The sequence below is a fragment of the Epinephelus lanceolatus genome, chromosome 3 (genome assembly GCF_041903045.1).
Source record: "Epinephelus lanceolatus isolate andai-2023 chromosome 3, ASM4190304v1, whole genome shotgun sequence".
Lineage (NCBI taxonomy): Eukaryota > Metazoa > Chordata > Actinopteri > Perciformes > Serranidae > Epinephelus > Epinephelus lanceolatus.
The window spans coordinates 8,886,497-8,907,143 of NC_135736.1; the positions used below are offsets into that span (position 1 = coordinate 8,886,497).

At 43.1% G+C, this 20,647-nt stretch overlaps 1 protein-coding gene across 1 annotated transcript in view; it reads right to left on the bottom strand.

Annotated features, from left to right (window-relative positions):
* zcchc7 (zinc finger, CCHC domain containing 7) overlaps positions 1–20,647 on the bottom strand; it is a 59,074-nt gene that overhangs the window by 26,524 nt on the left and 11,903 nt on the right.

Genomic DNA, 20,647 nt, shown 5'->3' on the forward strand with positions numbered 1-20,647 from the left:
CAAACATACAGCCTTGAGCCATAATCAAATATTACAGTCTCCTTTCCACCTCTCTTTCTTTCTTTCTATCTCTCTTTTTGGACTCTCTCTCTCTGGCACCTTATCGCAATTCTGCTCAGCCCTCCTTCCTTTGCATTTGCTCTCTCTCTCTTCTTGTTTTCTACCTCTCTCAACATCAACCCCCCCCCCCCCCCCCCCCCCCGAGTGTGAGGCTGCAAAGGGAGGTTATCACCTCTCCTCCCCGTCAAACAAATTAAAATGGCTGCTGTTTGGATGGGGCTTCTTCCTGCCACGACTTTCACCTCAAAACAGACACACACCCTTGCAAGAAACTCATCATCCTCATCAAAGCAAAAGCTTGTGACTCCGATTTAGATGACTGCATTTGAGTTCTGGGTTGATTGATTTGGACTGATGGAAACCTTTAAATATCCTTCAGACATTGGACGAGTTTGAAGGCAGTTTTTCCCAAATCTTATATATTTTGGAGAAATACACAGCAGACTGTACAATGTGTATAAACCAACACAATATAAACCCTGTTTTTAAGAGGGGCTTCTCTATCATCCTTGAACAAAAAACTGTCCCCAATACAGAATTTATGTAAAGTATTTCCAAATATTTTAGACTGTAACATTAGTATCTACACTGCCAACGGTAAAAGCAGTCCACCAAGACTTGAAATGATGATGATGCAATCATGTGACACTAACTATGAAGTTGGTCCATTAAAAATGAATCGGTAATCTTATCCACCAATATTAGCATGTGCATGCATGTTTTTTAAACACCTGCTAAAACAGGCAATAGATTCCTTTCCCATTGCCAGTGGACCAGAGCTGCCTAAACAGCTTTGCAGTAGACAAGTACCCCTTTCTGTATTTTTTACTTGTGTCACATTCGACGTCACAAACAAGTGACAGTGCAGTGGGAAAGATGCTTAAGTGACTTAACTGACTCATACTTTACTTAAAGGTCGGTTACACCATTGAGATTCATTTTAATCTCTATGGCTCTAAAAAGGATTTGGTAATGACAAAGACACAATGTCAGTAAAGCAATGTGTAGTGACTAATCTGTCACCAAACAAATACAACATATAAGCAGTTTTAGAAAGCAGTGTTTAAAGAAAAATTCACAGAAAACACACCTAGTGTAATACACATTTTTAAAGAGGGCAAGAAGGAAGCGTCATAAAAAAAAAGCATTTAGCTGATCTCCTTTAGCTTAGTTTTACAGAGCCAAATGCAATGTCTAAAAATGCCTACAATTATGTAAAACAGAAAAGAAGCATATCCTCATACTGCGGAAACTCAAAAGACAAAAGTTTGGTAGTTTTGCTTAAAGAATGACTGAAATGACTTTTAAATTTACTGTCAGCCAAAGAGCAGTGTACCATAGTTATACATCTATTAGCTGTATATATGCATGTGTGCTGTTTCTAACATTCACACAATAGAAAGAGTCATTCTGGGAAAGGTGGGTTTTTTTTACTTCAGTCCAGAGAAGTGAACAGTAAACCTCTGCGGTGCTCACCTTCTGTGAACAGACTGGGGGGCCTCTGTGTGACGTGTGTGTGTTAGTGAAAGCTCCATGCACGCGTAGTTGTGTTACACAACAACCAGCACCCAGTCAATGGGCAGCTCGAAGAAAAAAAGGCAGGGGTGAAAGGTGTGTATGTGTGCGCAGAAGTGCATCTGAGTTTGTGTGTGCGAGAGTAGGCGTTAGTAATTCAACGAAAGTCATTCCCAAAGCGTCCTCTCGGGGGGACTCCCCAAATAAAGAGCAGGAAGCTTTCCCTTAATCTAAGGGCCCCCCATCTCACCAACACACACACGGATAAAGGTTGAAGCTCTTTGTCACGGCCGAGGAATCAAACACATGGGTGGGGGGGGGGGGGGGGGGGGGGGGGGGGGAGATGGAGGAGGAACAGAGTAGAGGGTGGTGGGGGGCTGTTGTCTGTACACTGGGTGAAAATATGCTAATCAACCTTGAGGCCCTGCTCAAAACCAAACCATAAGAGCTGCTCGCTTCGTCGTGGCCCAACTGATCTGAAGGAGTCTGGAGCTGATAAGCAGATGGCAGCGGCTTCACCGAGCAGCTGAACAGACTCGAGAGACGGGCCTCCGCCATGTCGGCTGCAACTGTTCAATTTCAATCCAATCTAATGGCAAAGCATTTCTTACAGCCATCTTAAAAGTCCAATGATCCTAGAAAGAGAAATACATGTGATGCCTCAGTAGGGGTCTCAGAAAAAACAACAGACCTGAAACAATCAGCAGACAGAAAAATTTGAGAAAAACGTTCCTTAGCATCCCATTTCAGTGAGTTATACGGGTTCCACTGATTTTTATTCTCCGGGACAACTCGTACATTATCACATCACTCCGCCATCGAGGGAAATTCGACACAATGGCATGGAAGAGGGGGAGACGGGAACAGAGGGAGGGAAGGATCAGGGGAGAGAAGGCGACAGATGCTACCTGTCTGTCTCATAGGTACCCTGATTACTAGAAGATGAGGAGGAGAGGGGAGGAGGCTGCGTGCCAGTTCATCAGAGCCGGCAGAACAGACAAAACAGTGAAATTGTGTGTCTCGGTGTGTGTGTGTGTGTGTGTGTGTGGTGTGTGTGTAGTGTGAGGGGAGCTTGTATGTGTGTGTGAATGATTTGAATCTGTCCCCTTCTACCAGTGAGAACAGAACAGAAGTGTACGTGTGGCTAATGAACCATGAAACACCCGGCTCTCCTGGGGTGACACACACACACACACACACACACACGCAGGAAGGGAATATAAGGGGACCACAAGAGACATTCTTCTCCCAGGACAAGGGCCAAGCAGAGTGGTTTAGGTCCGGCAACCCAGGGAAGAGATTAGGAACATCAAGACACGCACCCAGCCTTCAATATGTCCGTCTCTACTGCAAACCACTCTCAACTGCTACAACCAACCAGTTTCCTACAGTGTGTGTGTGTGTGTGTGTGTGTGTGTCATATACAAGCTGTTCTCCCCTCTGTCCCAGCAACATCAAAGCCTTGGACTGGCCTGCCTTGCCCCTATATCCCTCTTTCCCTGTCCTGACACTTAAACAGGCAACCCAAGTCAGCCTGCCCATTGTACGATGCTGTTGACCGGGCCCATTAACACACCGACCAGTGTGCATGCACGCGCAAAACACACACACACACACACACACACACACACACACACACACACACACACAAAACAGGAGCGAAAGAGAGGCCTTGCCCCCAAATGGAGGTTATGTTTGATACTGAAGCGACAGGGCCGGATTAGCAACACTATACATGACAATGGTGAGGGTGGGCGGGAGTGTGCAGACCATGTGTGTGTGTGTCGGTGGTGTGTGTCGGTGTGTCTGTGCACGTAAAAAAAGTGCTTCCTTTGTGACATCACCCTTGCCCTACAGCCTTGCCCTCTGCGAGGTTAAACACACCAAAAGGTTGGCTAAGTCGGGCACACACACGGACACACGCACACAAACCCGTAGCTTTTCGACGCTCTTTTGTGTGACAGAAAAGTCTGGCCGAGGGTGTAACACAATAGCAAAGAGAGCAGGAGAACAAGTGAGATGAACAAGAACAGAGAGCAGGGGGGTGCATGGGTATGGGGCATGGAGCGCATTACTACACAACAAAAGAGAGCTGGCTGAATATCAAGCCCACCGGACAGCAGAGAGCATACAGGTAGAGGAGTGTCTGTGGGAATACTGGTGGAGGACAGCGAGGAGTGGGGCAAACTAGGTCGTGAAGATGAAATGATATGCAGAACAAGAAGGAGATAGACACTGTCTGTGTAGATAGATATTTGCCATGCTGGGACTAGATCAATAGCTGTACAGGCCTATTATAGATTAAAGCTGCAGATTTGATTTGGCTTCATTCATGCTTTTTCTGTGCTAAACTGATCTCTCTGTTAAGGACCCTGACACACCAGACTGACTGTCGGCCATCGCTCAATGTTGGGCTGTCGATGAGTGTCAGCGCCCTAGATTTTGCAGTGTGTCCCACCACTGTCGGCACTAGTCGGCCCTTGTTGGCAGCTTTTTGGCCAATTCACGAATGTTGAATGGACGGCGGAGCCTGTCTGTGAGAGAAATCACTCAGACTGGCAGTTCAGCTCAGTGCACGAAAAGAGAAAAAGAAGTGAGGAAAGCAAAGAAACAGCTCAAGTCAACAGGGCGTGAGATCAAAACAAACTTGTTATACTGAGTAAGATTATTGTTTTAGCCACTGAGCTCTTAGAAGAAACCCTCCGTAATTGTCCTGTTACTGTTAACCACGGTTAATATAACTTGTTTTGTTAATGTGCTAACTGGCTAACTAGCACCTTGAATCCGTTCTGTTGGTCTTTCAGTTTCCCTTTTTTCAGTGATGATACAGACTAAAGCCGCCTGCTGATATAAAGAGTTATTTCCTCTCTCTCTAGTTGGCTGTAGGCTGTGGTCTTAATAGTAGCGTGTTCAAGTGCAACTTTTGGCCATGACACAGGTAGGGCTGCCACGATTAGTCGACTAATCAATGACTAATCGACTATTAAAATAATCGGTGACTATTTTAGTAGTCGACTAATCGTTTTGAGTCATTTTTCATAGAAAAGTACTATAAAAGTACCCAAAATACTCTTACTGCAGCTTCTTTCGTTCAGATATTGGCAGCTTTACACACTCTCCCGTGACAGTGAACTAAAACTCTTTGGTGTGAGTATGAACAAGACATTAGATGACGTAATTTTTGGGGTTTGGACAAGACAGACTGACATTTCAACATTTTAACACATTTTTCGATGAAATGATTAGTCGACTAATCAAAGAAACAATCGACAGATTAGTCGACAATGAAAATAATCGTTAGTGGCAGCCCTAGACACAGGCGACATTAGGTGATGCAATAGGTGGCCTTGGTCACCATTAGTTCATTGATGTTGCTTTGGTGTGTCTGGGTGTACCTGGACAGACAGGGTGAGAGAAGGTACAAAGTAAAAACAGTTTGTCTTCTGTCATTCTCAAACTATGGCAAAGATTGTATTTACAAGAGGGATACACTGTAGTTCAACTGTGTGAGATGAAGGAAAATCACTTTGAATGGCTTCACATAAAAAAAACAACAACTTGAAAATACTGACATGAAGAGTTTAAGGTCTCTAAAAAATATTACTGAGCTTGAAGATTCTCACTCATCCAGGTTATAGTAATCTTAAGTGCTATATCGTAGGCAACTGGACTTGCTTGTGTTTCTTGTAGACATTTCGCCTGTCATCCAAGAAGCTACTTCAGTTCGTCTTCAAGAAACACAAGCCGCAAAGTCCAGTTGCCTACGATATAGCACTTATGATTACTTAGCTTCTCACTATGAGCACTGCAATCCTTCATGAACACATTTTTTTTGCAAAAGTAAATAAAGTTTTGTTTAATTTCAACTGAGAGATGTCAAAGGGTGCTCTGACTTACTGGCCACCGGTCGTTATTGGTTGATATATTCGTTCCTAATATTTTGATTAGTGGTCTTTATAAAAGCCAATTGGAAGTGCCGATCAGATGATGCAAAACATGCACTACACCACTAAAACGGCTTCACCATTTGGCGGTTCTGACAAACTGTTGCTCACTCTGAGCATTTACTTTTACATTCATGGTTTACTGCTAACCTGACTTCCAGCTCACCTGCCTGTCCCGAGTGTAGACACACCGTCTCTCTCTCGTTACTCACCACATACACACACACACACACACACGGCACTGAATGCTTCTGTAGAGGCTGCGATACACTACACTGTTTTCTGACAGTATTTACATTTAGCTTTGTTTTGTCCTGTGCTGTGGCCAAGTGACCAAAGTGGCATCTTCTTCCGTGTACCAGCTCTTTTTCATCTGTATCTCTCCTGGATTTAAGTCTCTCTAAGAGGAAACACTTAATTACATCGTTTTAAAACTGCTCGATGGAACAATGCCGACTCAGCGTATGAAATTAACCCACACAGCTACATGTCTTTCCAAAAGCAGGACATTATCCTTAAACTTTCGTGTGAACAACATTAAAGTAACAATATGTGAAATGTTTTTTCCATATAGATTGTTGTTAAGAATAGTCATATAAATAATGTTACATGATAAATGGAAGGCTTCAAATAGAACCTGTGATCAGCATCTGCTGATTGCTCTGCTTCCAGCAAACAGTGATCTGCCCCTAAAATCCTGATTGGAGCATGTTCTCTCTGTCTGTCGTTTTTGTCTGTGCATACCTCATTGGTTTAAAGTAGGCAACATTCAGCAATATATAAATCAGAATCTGATGGCGGTGGGTTGTTTGCTTATGTTGCCAGCCAACTGTCCATAAAATCTGATCAACCAAATCAACTAAGTCATCATGTAGCAGATAAGTATATGAGATCTAAGGACTTTTTGTTTCCAAACTTTGCCATATCAGCCTATATTTTTGCTTTATTCCATCCAATATTGATGTAAGCCTGCCAGGCTAATGCAACACATTGGCTAACCAATTTTGGGAAAGGAAAATGTGACTGGTCCATAAATAGTCAAACTCCAAGCTGTGTATTGACTCTGCCTTTGTGCTTTGAACTGAAGCTGTGTACTTCAAACACTCTGAGGAAGGCTCTGAAACTAAACATGTAAGCATATTTCTATTGTGATGTCAGCCAACTAAACAAGTGTGAGTATGTTGTCCTCCTTTACTTTCTTTGAATGTGCTTATTCTTTTGGTTTATGCAGATTGTCTAACTTATCTCTTTCCCTGTTCCCACTGTGCATCAAGTATGTTCTTGCAACACATGGCACCAAAGGATGCACAGAGTTTAAGTTTTTGGTTTATAAGCTTTTCGTATTTAAAACTCAGCCATTATGTTTGGATATAATCAAAGGTATACCCAGCGCGAGCCAGGCTACATCTGGTTGGGTGGAGTGAATCTCTCTGGCTGAGCTGTTGCATGATGCAGGATGTCAACCTTGGATACTGGTTGCGAAGTCTTCCTGAATATAACCTTGATATAACAGACAGGCATATATGTCAAATGATGTCTTTAAAAGGAGATCTGAAAAAGATGTTTTGTCACGAGTGATTTAGAACACACTGCACCTTGGTGAAAGAGCAGAATGCAGGCAGATGCCATCACCCTGGTCCCTGTTGAATCTGCCTTGTGTTCGGCCATCACATATTTCATCGCAGCCCGTCTCTGATTATCCATCCCTCGCATGACAAGCCGAGTGTTCACCCCCTGCCAGCCCTGTGCCACCTCCTCCCTTCCTCCTCGCCCCCTTCCACACCATGTTGGCAGCCAGGGCAGGGCAGGTGGCCAAACCTGTCAGTCAAAGCACCGTCGCCACGCGGCAATACCACAGACACCAATTACCACACAGCAGGGGCGCGGCCTGGCAACCGCATGGCAACCACATGGTCCAATCAGGGTACACAACAACAGGGACCGGAGAAGGCCAAAAAAAAGTGAGTGAGTCTGTTTGTGTGTGTGTGTGTGTGTGTGTGTGTGTATGTGTGTGTGTTAGTACGGCGGAACCATGTTCAAGTTATCCAAAACCGAGCCAGTGCATGTCCGTGGGATTCACAGGTAGTCATTGTGTCTTTTTAATATCCGTTAGCTTTCTATTTAGTGGAGATTTTTAATTCAAACACAAAATTAATCTCCACCTATCTGTTGATAATCACAGTGGTTCTTATTAAAACACACAGTCCTGACTCATGACCAACTCATGCTGGTCTCACCAATCATGCATCTACATTTCAAAAAGACGCTGAATCAAAATCTGACTTATTTAATTACCCCAAACATGCTTTGACAGTTTGTGCCTTCAACACATCACAGGACGATTAAAAACGGTACAAAATTTCACTTTTAATAACAGTTTTTTTTCAACATGTATGCTCTCCACATTAAGTGTTTCTCTAAATAACTTGTTGTGCAAGATCTTAGGATTCTTCCATAATGATAAAAATGACTGTTTCACTGTCATGTTGATCAAGTCATGACTCAGTATCTGAGTATATCCATGACTCAGACTTTAGGTTGAGTCACAGCTTCAATGGCTTTCAACCTGGAATTAACCTGAAGGTTATAGTAAATTATTTGGGGCTGTGAAATCATGGCTTTCTGGTAATTTACATAACGCAGCATTATCGTTTGGAAGCAACAAGAGAGGCTTTTAATCAGGAGATGAAACTGCCAAGACCAATTAGTTTGAACAGCTGTCTTTATAGAGATACTATAAGTGAAACCTACATGTGTGTAATTTAATATATTTATTGAAATGATAGAATTTCTTTAATGAGAAACCTCTTGGAATGGATTCTATCTGGATCCACAAAATCAATATACTGTAAAACATTTTCAAAATATATTTTTTGGACGTATGTAATACACAGTGATTTACACAGTATAAAACTGAAACACTGCCTTATTCAGGCTTCTAATATTTTGAGGATTTGAGGAACCCTGTGAGTTTTTACACAATACCGTCGCCCAGGTGAGAAAGAAAAAAGTGATGCTGTTGTATCAGGGCCAACATATGTTACATTCAATATGTCCATTGGTAGGGAAGGTCAGTCTCCGCAGTACGATGGCAGGGCAGCACACTAGTCAACAAGTGTTTGTATTTTTAGACTAAAGTCATACTCCTGTACGCAAGCACATAAAAGAATGCTGATAAAACTGACCAAATTATTCAGGGTGCCCCTTTTGTCTTCTGCGGCGAAACACACTAACACACCAGCACACAGCGTCTGTAAGGGGCAAATATATTTTAATAAAACCAGTGAGTTGCAACCTCAATTTCATTTTGATGAATTTCCTCCTGCGGGAGTGAGCCAGGCAGTGGGCGGGAGGGCGGAAAGGCGGGAGAGCGGGAGAGGGAAGTGGGGTGATGGGGGCTGGGAGGCAGATAGAATTTTCATGATTGTTATTTTTGTTATTATACAGCGAGAGGAAGGGGGGAGGGAGGGAGGGGGGGAGATAAACGGCGTTGGTTAATCTGAGGCATTTTGCGGAGCGCTCCATTATCGGGCAGGTTGGGCACGTCGAGGGGGTTATTTTTCCGAGGGATCTTTGGCCCCGGTAATTAAGCTCCATTCACCAGGCCCTGTTCCCCAAATTAAAAATTTGTCATTAAGTGGAATTTACCATAATGCCTTTTTATCTGCCGGCGCTTCAGCATGCGTGCATGCATGTGTATGTGTGTGTGTGTGTGTGTGGAGGGTAGAGGTGAAAGGGGGGCTATGGGAGGGGACAACCAATAAGGGGTTACACTGTGGTCACACGCACAGACAAACACATATGAATGCCCCTGCGCGTGCACACACACACACACACACACACACACACACACACACATGCACGCACGCGCGCGCACACACACACCCACACACACACTCACACACTCTGAGGAGAAAGGGCAAATTGAAAAACTGAAATAATCCTGGACAGCACACGTTTGCATGAGCAAACACAACACACACACAGACAACCACTGACACACAGACACCCACTGACACACACACACACACACACACGCACCCTTCAATCCTTCAAATCCACAGCCTTTGGGGTAATTAAATAATGGTGCTTTAAAGTTTTAATTTAGATTTGGCTTTTTCCTTCCTCATCCTACTGTATGCCGTTAAAAACACACACACATTCATATGCGCACACACACACACATACACGCGCACACAACCTCAAAACAGCCAGTCACAGTCGTTTATAGACTTCATCCAGCGAGATAGCCCTCGATGGGCAAGGTACATTGGAGAGAGTGCATGATTGAAGAGCAGAATCTCTGTCTCTACAGGCTTTCTAAAACAATACAATTATTAGTCTTTAATTAGAGCAGCCCCTCTGTGGGACAGGGGACAGACAAAGAACAATAGAGGATTAGAAGAGGAGCTCCTAATATGGCTCTTTTATCGCTTCATTCAAATACAGTTTATAAATGCATCCAGCTGGCCTCTTCACCTGGCGGAGCCGGAAGCTGCTGGTAGATTTGGGACAGGATGGGAACAAAATGATGTTATTTAGGGCAGCAACTATGGAAAATGATTTTTGCTATTAATTCATCTATGATTATGCCTTCAAATAATCGATTCTTTATGACATAAGTTGTCAAAAATAATGGGCTGCCGTGGTGACCTTGGAGAAGGCTCCCACCGTGAATGCCCCTAGTTCAAGTCCAGCCCGAAACTTTTGTTGCATGTGGTCCCCAATCTCTCCTCATTTCCTGTCATCTCTCTACTGTCAACTCTAAAATGCATAAAAAATTATTCATTTCTATCCTAAATGACCTGAGATGCAAGTAATGTCTCTACATGGCTTACTCCATCAAACCATCAGTCAAAAACCCCCAAAGTATTGTTATGACAACTTTTACCTTATAAATGACTCAGAAGATTAATAGGTCATTTCAGATTCATCAGTTAAACACTATTATCATTATCATTAGGAGTGTAAAGAAAGAGCAGGACTGAAGACCTGTCAGTATGATCAATACCACACAAAAACTCATAAATTAATAAGACAGTAGCAGAATGCCGCATTTACGATCCCAGGCAATAGGTGGTGTGGTTGAAAATGTTAAAAAGCAACTTTGATGTCTAAACCCAAAAACTATACTAGATACCGATACAAGAGGATGCAGTGAGTAAGACCCCTGAAGTCATGTGATGGAGATGAAACTATATAGTCATGGTTATATTGAGTCAGTCAACCTTCATTTCAAGTTCTCTACATGACTAACAATGAATAATGACATAATGTGAGTGATTACAAACCAGCCACCGTCACCTTACACTGTCTCTGTTTGCTTCAGACAACTGAAAAACTTGTGGCCACTTAACTTCTCTCTCCTATTATTTTAGCAGATACAGGAATATCCCTCTGACTCTCTGAATGCCATTGCAGAGTGAAGGTGGGGAAATAAGGCCCTAAATGAACAGAGAGGGGGGTCTGGAGGAAGAGGAGGAAGAGCAGAGGAGGTGGAGGAGGAGGGCGAAAAGGAAGGAGGAGGACGAGAGGAGGGGGTGGACAGATGGCAGAGGTTATGCCTGGCTGAAAGGGGCAAGATGGGAGGAGGCTGCTCTGGGTGTTCAGGGTGTGTGTGCGTGTGTGTAATGGGAGGAAACGCCGCGCTTTACCCCCACTCCTCCACATGCAGAGCTCATCCTTAAGAAATCCCTCTATCTCCCCTCTAGGTCCTCTCTCTCGCCTCTTTTTCTTTGATTTATTTCCTTCAACTTCCCATGACTCCTCGTTTACAGATGTCAAAGGTTCATCAAATCCATTTAAATAAATGTCTGACAGACTTTTCCCTTAATATCAAATCCGGCTCTGGGCTCAGTTGATCCCATATTGGCTGGAGATTGTATTCAGTGATGAACTAAATAATTAGGTCTTACTGCATCTGATTGACAGATAAAACCTGGTTAAGGTAAACTACAGATAGAGCCAAACAACAACATGCTGTCAAAATCTGGAAATGTGTGTGTGTGTGTGTGTGTGTGTGTGTGTGTGTGTGTGTCCAAAATACAGCGCAGGGAGGAGTGGCAGAATGGCAGGGGGAGAGCAGAGGGAGATAGGGGGTCTTATTTACTGTCGTTTAATTTGCTCCCCTCTGCTCCGTCCATCCCTTGGTTTTTCTGACAGGTAATAAAAAGCGGGAGCTTTCCTGACAAGCCCATTTGAATTTGGATTGAATAATATAACTGTAGGGTTTCCCACATAACGCTCTGTCCAAGCGTGCAACGGTGCACAGACACACTGGCAGTCCCTCTGCCTGCCAGGGTGTGAGTACTGTGTGTGTGTGTGTGCATGTGTGTCTATGGCGCTTATCACTGCACACATGCACAGACAAACACACAGGTTCTTACGTCATGGTAGTTAATGCAACAGCAATAATGAATTCCTGCAAGTAGCCACCATGCCACTCCCATATGCCAATCTCCAAATCTTTGCCCGACCTCTCTTCCTTTTTCTTTTTCCGCACCCCCTCCTCTTTATTCCCTCTTCCTGCTTCTGCCCAAGATCCCTTCATCCCACCTCCTCTTCTTGTCTTACCTCATCCACCACTCCCCCCTCCCCCCCCCCCCCCTCCTCCTCCTCCTCCTCCTCTCGGTAGCTGCTGAAATCCCATTCCCGTGGGGCAGGCTAAATTGAATTGGTGTGTTTATATGAACAACAGGGCCGTTGCTTTAATATACCTTAGAGTTTATGCCTAATGCCTCCCTGCTAATACCGCTGGAGCTCACCGCCCTCACTCAACACACGTCGCTTTTATGGAACTCATAAAAGAGACAGAATAGCAAGGGAGGAGGATGGAGAGATAGTCTCTGGGAGTGCGCTTGTGTTTGTAAGCAAGAGGGAGAAAGAGAGGAAGAGGTGAGACGCCTGTTAATACATCTTAACAACTTATCCGTTTTATCACACCTCATCCTACAGTATCCCCTCACTATAAACCTGCACACACTAGCACATACACACTAACACACACACACTTTCATCCCTCCAGTGTGGAGTGTGAATGAAAAGAAAAGAGGAGAGACAGAAAGGGAGGAAGATTTTTTTAGATTAGTGAGTAATGCTGAATAAATATCCGGAGATTTGGTTGAGGGAGTCGGTCATGCTCGTCGACTTGCAAACATCCTCCATTTTCTCTCTGTCTCCCCCCTTCTTTCTTCCCTTTCTTTCTCTCGCCTGTCCCCTTTCTCTTCTGGCCCTGTGTCAGCCTACAAAAGGCCCACAGTACAAAGGAGAGAACCAGGCCTGAGACACTCAACCCAATTACTATTGATCAGTCTGCACTCAGAGGAGGAAAAATGCGCTCACCTGCACACACGCACACAGCTATACAAGCACACGCACATAAATCTGTCTAGATACAGCAAGTCCTGTAAGGTCACGGACGGTTATTTGTTCGCAGCTGACTTGTAACACTGACCGCTGAGGACTCTTTAAAAAAAGGAAAACCATGTAACACTTTTCCAGGCTTCATTACTTTTACCGTTTACATTTTTTGGCCCAAAAATAGAGAGCTGTAGCAGCACAAGAGTCTGGCTTTTAGTTTAAACCACAGTGTTTGTGGTGTACAAAAACACAATGGCTACAAACTGGAAGAGTGTTGATAAATCTATAAGGCACTGCTATTCATTTAGGTTTGTTCTGGTCAAAGTAGATCTGTGTAGCACGACGAATTAGACAACAAGATGGAAAAACGCTGGAAAAACAAGAGGGCAAAACAGAAAAAATAAAAAAGATCAACATGGTATGTCAGCGATTCCTGTAGGCTATGAGAACATCACACCATAACACAGTATCATAATGATAAACTGAAACCATTCAGTGTTGATCCAGTTTTGCTTTTTAATTTTTTATTATTACTGTTCATTTTTTAAACCCCAAACTCCTCTTTACAATGGGACAGAGAGAGAGAGAGAGAGACTGTTTTTAACTCATGTACCTAAAATAACCTTTTCAGTTTTACACCATATTTGGGATATTTACTTTACTTGTATAGTAAGTTTATCATTTTCTATTAGAAATATCATATTATACAACAAATTCGTCATAAAATCCCAATCTCTGAAGATTAGAACTAGAGATTTAAATTTTCAACATATAACTAGATTAAAAATATCCTTAGTTTAGACAGATGTTTCAATCTGCTGAAAGTTGGGAAAACTGAACAACAATCAAAGCTAGAATCTAGCTTTTAAAATATGTTTTACATTATTCAGAAATTCAGAAACTCACCTTCCATCAAACCTGCATTCTCAGTATGATTATTTCAACCAGTTGGAATATATATATATACATATATATATATATATTTGCTTTTTACATTGGGTATCTGATATTTACAATTACTCCAAATCTATATTAAATTCTGGTCAGACTGTTTATAACTCCTGTTCAAACTAATGTGAAAGATGATTGAAAAACAAAAAAAAACAGATTACAGAGGAGAGTAGGAGCTTTAGGGAGACCTTGAAGACAGCATAAAACCCAAATGCTTTCCCATTAGAGGATCCCTGACCAAAACCTTTAAAAGTTTGCAAAGCCCTGCTTGTAGGTGTCTGCACACACTCACAGACACACGAAACAAGTCTCACATTAAGGCTGTGATGAACTCTGCTTGTTGTCTGGAAGCCTGCGCCGAAATATCAATGACTAAACTCCCCAACGAGCTAGTAACTATCTCCTTAGCTCTGATTTTATCCTCAATAATTAATTTTCTCTCCCAACGCCGACTTCGGCTTTATCGGTCGCTCGCCGCCAGAATCTCAGGATTCCATTTAACCATAATCCCTCGGATAAAGGGGCGGCCAAGGTGTGCTAATGCACAGGCATGCGTGCACACAGGAACACGTGCACGAGCAAAGACTTAAACTTCATTCACAGACACATAATGTTATAGACCAGATACACAGATGTGGAAGGACAACCAGTCATACTAATGCTGGGCTGTCTTACCAACAAAGGAAATATACCCTACTGATAATTACCATTTATCACATTTAGGCACCCTAAGTCCACTCAGAAGGAGAGAATATGCAGAATGATGCCACGGTGTTCACTGTCAGCTGTGTGACCTCTCAAACAGATCCCAGATACAAGCTGGATTAGCACAGGAAAGCCTATAGCGTGAATCCTGACCCTGCGAGCCCGGCATAGCAACAGCCACGTAACCAGGGCTTGGTCTTGTTGTATGGAAGGATGGTCGGGAATGGGAGTGGAGGAATAAAGAGATGGGATGGATGGAGGGAGGGGTGGAGCTGGAGGGTTAGGGGAAGAAAGGTGGCGTGGCGGGTGTGGATGCGCACTGATGTCAAATTTCCCTCCCCGCCCTTCGCCTGTGCTCGCTTCAGAAATATTCACGAGATCATGCTGATAAATGAACTTCCGCTGACGACCACACTGATCACATCAACATATTCTTTATGGAATATCCACTTGTTTCAGATACAGGCTACATCTTAGTGTGTGTGTGTGTGTGTGTGTGTGTGTGTGTGTATAAGAGCTGGAAGTTAGCTTTATCTATATTTAGTCCAAGTTTTTAAAAGATGTGGCCAAGGACGCAACATCCAGCATGACAGCATACAGCCAGCAATACACACTGAAATATCCTTAAATTAGAAAATGTGAGTAATAATGTTGAAAATAATGAAATGGTCCAAATCCTGATGAGTGTGATTCACTTAGCAACTGATTCAAGACATGGGTGTTCATTTCAGAGGGGACAGGAGACATGTCCCTGTCAGTGTTTAGAACATCTGCATTGTCTCCACCACCACCCAAAAAAACATTGAAGTTGCAGAGGACTTTTATTTTGACAAAAGCAAAGATATTTACACCATAAATTGATCCACTAAAGGAACAAAACGGTGCATTAAGAAATCACCAGAATGCAGGAAATTTAAGTGTTTGAATGTTCTGGTGGAGAACCTGAAAACCCCCCATTTCATATGTTTGTGCCCCAACATTCACACAAAACATTTGCACTCCATTTAAGATAATATCCCTTTTTCAGATATGGGCCTCCTTCTTTTACACTTCTCTCATCCGTCATAGAATAATTCCTTGCATTTCATCTGTTAAGAGTTGGCATTTGCCTCCCAGGACGACTCCTTGAGTCTTTAGCGTGTTCCAGCAAACACCTAAATCCTGGTATTTAAGGGCCTATTAACTGGCAAGCTCTCGGATCCTAATGGGACTCCTAATTAGTGCTTTATTGAAGGCAGGTGTGATGGAAAGGTCAAGCAGTTAAGCTTACATGTGCTGTAAACACATAGAGCACTAGCATCAATATATAGCTATGAAACAACACATAGCAGTGGGAAAAATTGGAATAAAATAAAAGAGAAAAAGAAATCAGCAAAGGAGGAAGAGGAAGATGAAGGGAAAGTGAGACAGGAAGAGAAAGAGAGGAGGACAAGGGACGGGCTAGATTGACTGAAATATGGTGAGTGCCAGCTCGGCCAGACCAGGCCCAGCTGGTCTCTGTCTGACGAGTGCCTTAATTAAGAGACATGGGGAGAAGCCTTGGAATGGCCACATACACACTGCCAGGAGCCTCTGGAGAGGAAACTGCTAAACAGGCACACTTGTGTGTCTGTGTGGTACACTGCCAAGAATCACACACACACACACACACACACACACATAGTCATCCTCTGGGACCTTGTGAAAAACATTGCCCAGCTATTATTAGGCAACCCTTTGCATACCGAAGCAAGTGCACAAACCTTAAATGTGAGCATTTGTGTGTTTGGGGTTCTCCCTCTTATCCTGTTGACTGTTAAACTGAACTTCTGATTCCAAAACAGCTCTGCTACTGTCGTGCTGATGCCCACAGAATAAGAGGGGAGAGGTAAAGGGGGGGGGGGGGGGGGGGGAGGAACGAGGCGAGGGGAGAAGGGGTGATTTTGTGGATCCATGACTGCCTTTGCTCCCCACCCTCGCCCCTCTTCCTCCTGTTCCTCATCCCAAAAACGTATTAATATTAATACATATCCCTCCGAACCCTTCCCCTCCTCCATCCCCAAAAAAATATCACCACCCTAGGCTACCAGTTAATAAAGCCCTCTCGACGACCCCTCCCTGCCCAAAAAGCCAAGAAAGACAATAAGGGGAAAGTTCTCCGGCCAAATAAAAGAACAGAAATTAATACAGTCTCACGGGACCTCCCTCTGTCCCACTGTCACCCCCCACAATAATTTGATTTCCTATTAAGTGATTGCTTAATTATAATGATTATTATTGGTAATTGTAATTGACATTTTTTTTCCTCCACTCGTCTCTGTCCCTACCCTCCCGTCCCTGTCTTCAGGTCTTCTTAAAAGGACAAGACGGATGGTGAAAATGCACAAGGGAGTAAAAAAAGGTGGCGTAAACCAGGCCAAACCTGAATGGCACTTGACAATATGACATTTAAAATACTGTTATGGTCCCACACTGCGCTGCCCGCCAGCACGTACAATGCAGGATTAAGGTGTCGAGGCTTAGAAGTTTTATTTAATCATACATGAGTGTGTTTCAGTGTGTGTGTGGATTCGTCTAGATGTCTTATCCTGTAGCTTCAGGGCACAATGTCTGCTGCAGGTCTCCTTAGAAAAGAGATTCTTGCTCTCAATGGGATATCCTGGTTAAATAAAGGTTAAAGAAGAAGACAGGGATTCCCTATGCTATCCCCCCTCCACACACACACATTAAACTACAGTAGGGACCCTCTGGTCTCCAGTTTATTACCCCTTCCTCCAGGCTACAGTTACTGAAAACGGGGAGGTTGTATGTTTTTGCTATGAAAGAAAAAAAAATACATCACATTCATCCTGACACCTTCAGCAGTGAATCTGACGTCTCAAAATCACAAAAATCAAAAACCACAGTTGAGCAGCTCCACATAAAAAGCGTACAGTGTTGAAAACTATTTCATTTTATGTCACATTCTTTCTCTATTCGGAACTAAAGACGGTGAAACTTCGTTCCAGTGGGCCAGGGCACGGTTATTGGGCTCACCTCAGGCGTGGTGAGGCTGACACCAGCTCTCTCACACACACACTTTTGTCTTTAGATGCACACACCTTCACACTCCAACACACACAACATCCAACCTTGCATCACACCTTCACTTTCACTCTAAAATTTTCTCTCATTTTCACGATGGGAAATATTGTCGTCATTGTCCATAATAATATCTTTAATAACTAACCCATTACAAGATGTTTTTCTTTAATATATAAACACCATCGAAAGAAAGATCTTGGTTTCAGGACGCCTGGCCTGCAGTGTGTGTGTGTGTACGTGGGAGTGTGCATGTGTGGATGTCTGTAGGTTTAGCCGAAATGTTTTCTACTAGATTATATTTAAATACTGCCCCTTACTGACGCTGAAGAACAAACAGCCGCATTAATACAAATGAGCACCTGCAGCCGCAACCGCAGATGTCCGTGGGTGTTTTTTAGTCAAAGTTTCCACGAAAAAAAATAGAGAAATTTTCATAGATTATTTTGACAAAGACTACTTTCAGACAGGATGGCTTGTCTCTTCCAGATGTAGATAAATGTGGTATAAATAAACTCTACATATCAGCATAAAAGAAAGACGTTCTACAGCAGAAGCACAGCTGAAATTCGAGAACGTCTGCAGTAAGGAACAGCAGGGATAATAATCTGTTAGTAATTCTGCCATATGAACGCAAGTAGAGGTAGAAAAATGTTGTAATAAATAAGTCATTTATACAACATTTTCAAAGTCACATTTCTATAATTACATACAATTAACTCTTTTGCTATATCATACTGTTCAATTTCACTTTTCGCTAGAACCATGAACCTAAATCCAACGTGCACAAATTATTTTAAGAATCAAATTCAAATTCATGAAATTGCAGTTATTCAAATGGCCTCAACTTAAAGCTTCAAACAGCCCGATTCAAATGTGGCCAACATGTCACCACTGTGAAGCGGCTTGCGAGATAAACAGCTGTTTCATTTATCTTGAAAAACACAGCACCAAAACCAGATTTGCGGTTTTCGTATGGAGCCACATCAGGTCAAGTGTTATCTGAGAAGGTTCAACTGTAAGAAAAACTACACACACACACACACACGCACACACACACACACACACACACACACACACACACACAGACTGACAGACAGAGCTGGATGTCAGTGTGTGCAGACAGAGATCCGGCTGTGTTAGAGCCACTCTGAGATCTTAGCCTGGAGACAAACCGGCCCTGACCGACAGCAACACCGTGGCCGATCCTTTTCAAGGCCTGTCTCATCCACTTTAGCTTACCCGCTCTCATCTCTCTCTCCCTCTGTCTGATGCTGAGCCTCACTGTCCGCCGTCCACACAGATTTCTTTGGATGTAAAGTCAAGGGCTGTTTTGCATTTTTCTGATTTGATCTTAATATCTGCTGCCTCCTTTCTGCTGTTCTTCACCCGTGTAAACAATAAATTTATCTCAATTTCTACGGTCTACGGTAAAGGAAGGATAAAACAATTGACAAAATTGAACTGATAGCGGATCTGTTCAGCAACGGTATGAACAAGAGACAACAATAAAATGTTAAATGAGACAGCAAAAAGGCAACTTATTAAAACTTTGTGCCTTCATTTAGTGAAAGTTCTTTGGGTAGGTGAAGGTGTGTTCAAGGTAACAGTGTGAGAGCCATCTTTGCTCTAAATGCTGTATATACATTAGATTGGAAAAACAAATATCACAAAGCAGTTGCATCGCACTCGCTGATGAATGTGTCCAAAAATAGCTGAGTAAAATCAAGTAAATTATAACGTAAAGGCCAGACTTAGAAATTATTTTGACAAATATAACAAGTAAACCCCCTCGCACTCAACACCCAAACACACGAGAACAGACATGACAGCTGACTGAAGGGATTTTTCATATCACAAAGAAACTGCTGTTTAATTTACCAGATTACAGCTGTCATTACATTTCAGTGGCCGCTGGTGTCAAATGATTGTTCAATCCAAAGCTTTTTAAAAGCGCTTGGCTTTCAACTGAATTTCTACGATTTATTTTGCATGCGCTAATATTAGGCCTACACAGTAGTCTCATCTAATTTGCATATCCTCTGTAAAAACTGGATAATACAAGTCAAACTATGGCACAGCGATTTCATGGTGTGTGTGTATGTGTGTGTGTGTGTGTGCCTGTTCAAACACACTGTGTGGTAGTGTGGGTGTGGCGTTACACCTCGTGTGGCACTGGGCAGCCAAGATAAGAGCTGATCCTATCCATGCCTCCCTTCTGCAGCGCCCGCCCGCCCACCCACACACCCACAACACACACACAACACACACACACAAACACACACAGAGCCACCATCACACACCTAGTGTGGTACCCAGCATGCCATTGTAATCTCATTTTACAATCCCGATGCCCGCGGCCGCAAACACACAGAGAAGCCAACTAAATCCATATTTCGCTCTGTTCGTACAGTACGCTGGCATTTGAGTTAAGATGATACACACTTCAAAATATACAAAAGGCCAACTGAGGTCTCAGAGTGAAGAAGCTGCAGGAGAAAAGCTTCAGGCCTGAAGCGGCATCACTCATTCACACACATATGAAAGTACTGAGTGAAACTGATTTCAACCAATACATACGAGACTATAAAAACATTTTCGGCAATGTGTACAGCATGACAAAACTGTAAGGAGCACAGCAGAGAGAAAACTATATTTGAGAGGAGAGGAGAGGAGAGGAGAGGAGAAGAGAGGAGAGGAGAGGAGAGAATAGAGCTTACCTTCCTCCTCTGAGAGATAGAGAGAGTTAACCTTTGGATACAGGCACACAAACACACTTCTTTCTCTCTAATTCACTAAGACTTTCAGTGAAGCACACACACACACATACACAGACACACACTCTGATGTGATCGGCCACCCCGATAGCGAGCTAGAGCTGACTCTCTAAGCCTCAAACAAAGTTTGGTGTGCACTGACCAAGACCGAGGGGACAAAAAAAGCGAAGGAGAGAACTGGGGGGAGCGACAGAGACAGAAGAGGAAAAAAAAAAGTGTGACCACTGAGTGAAGTTTAACCACTTACGATTCAAGTTTAGCTTCAGCACACCCCGC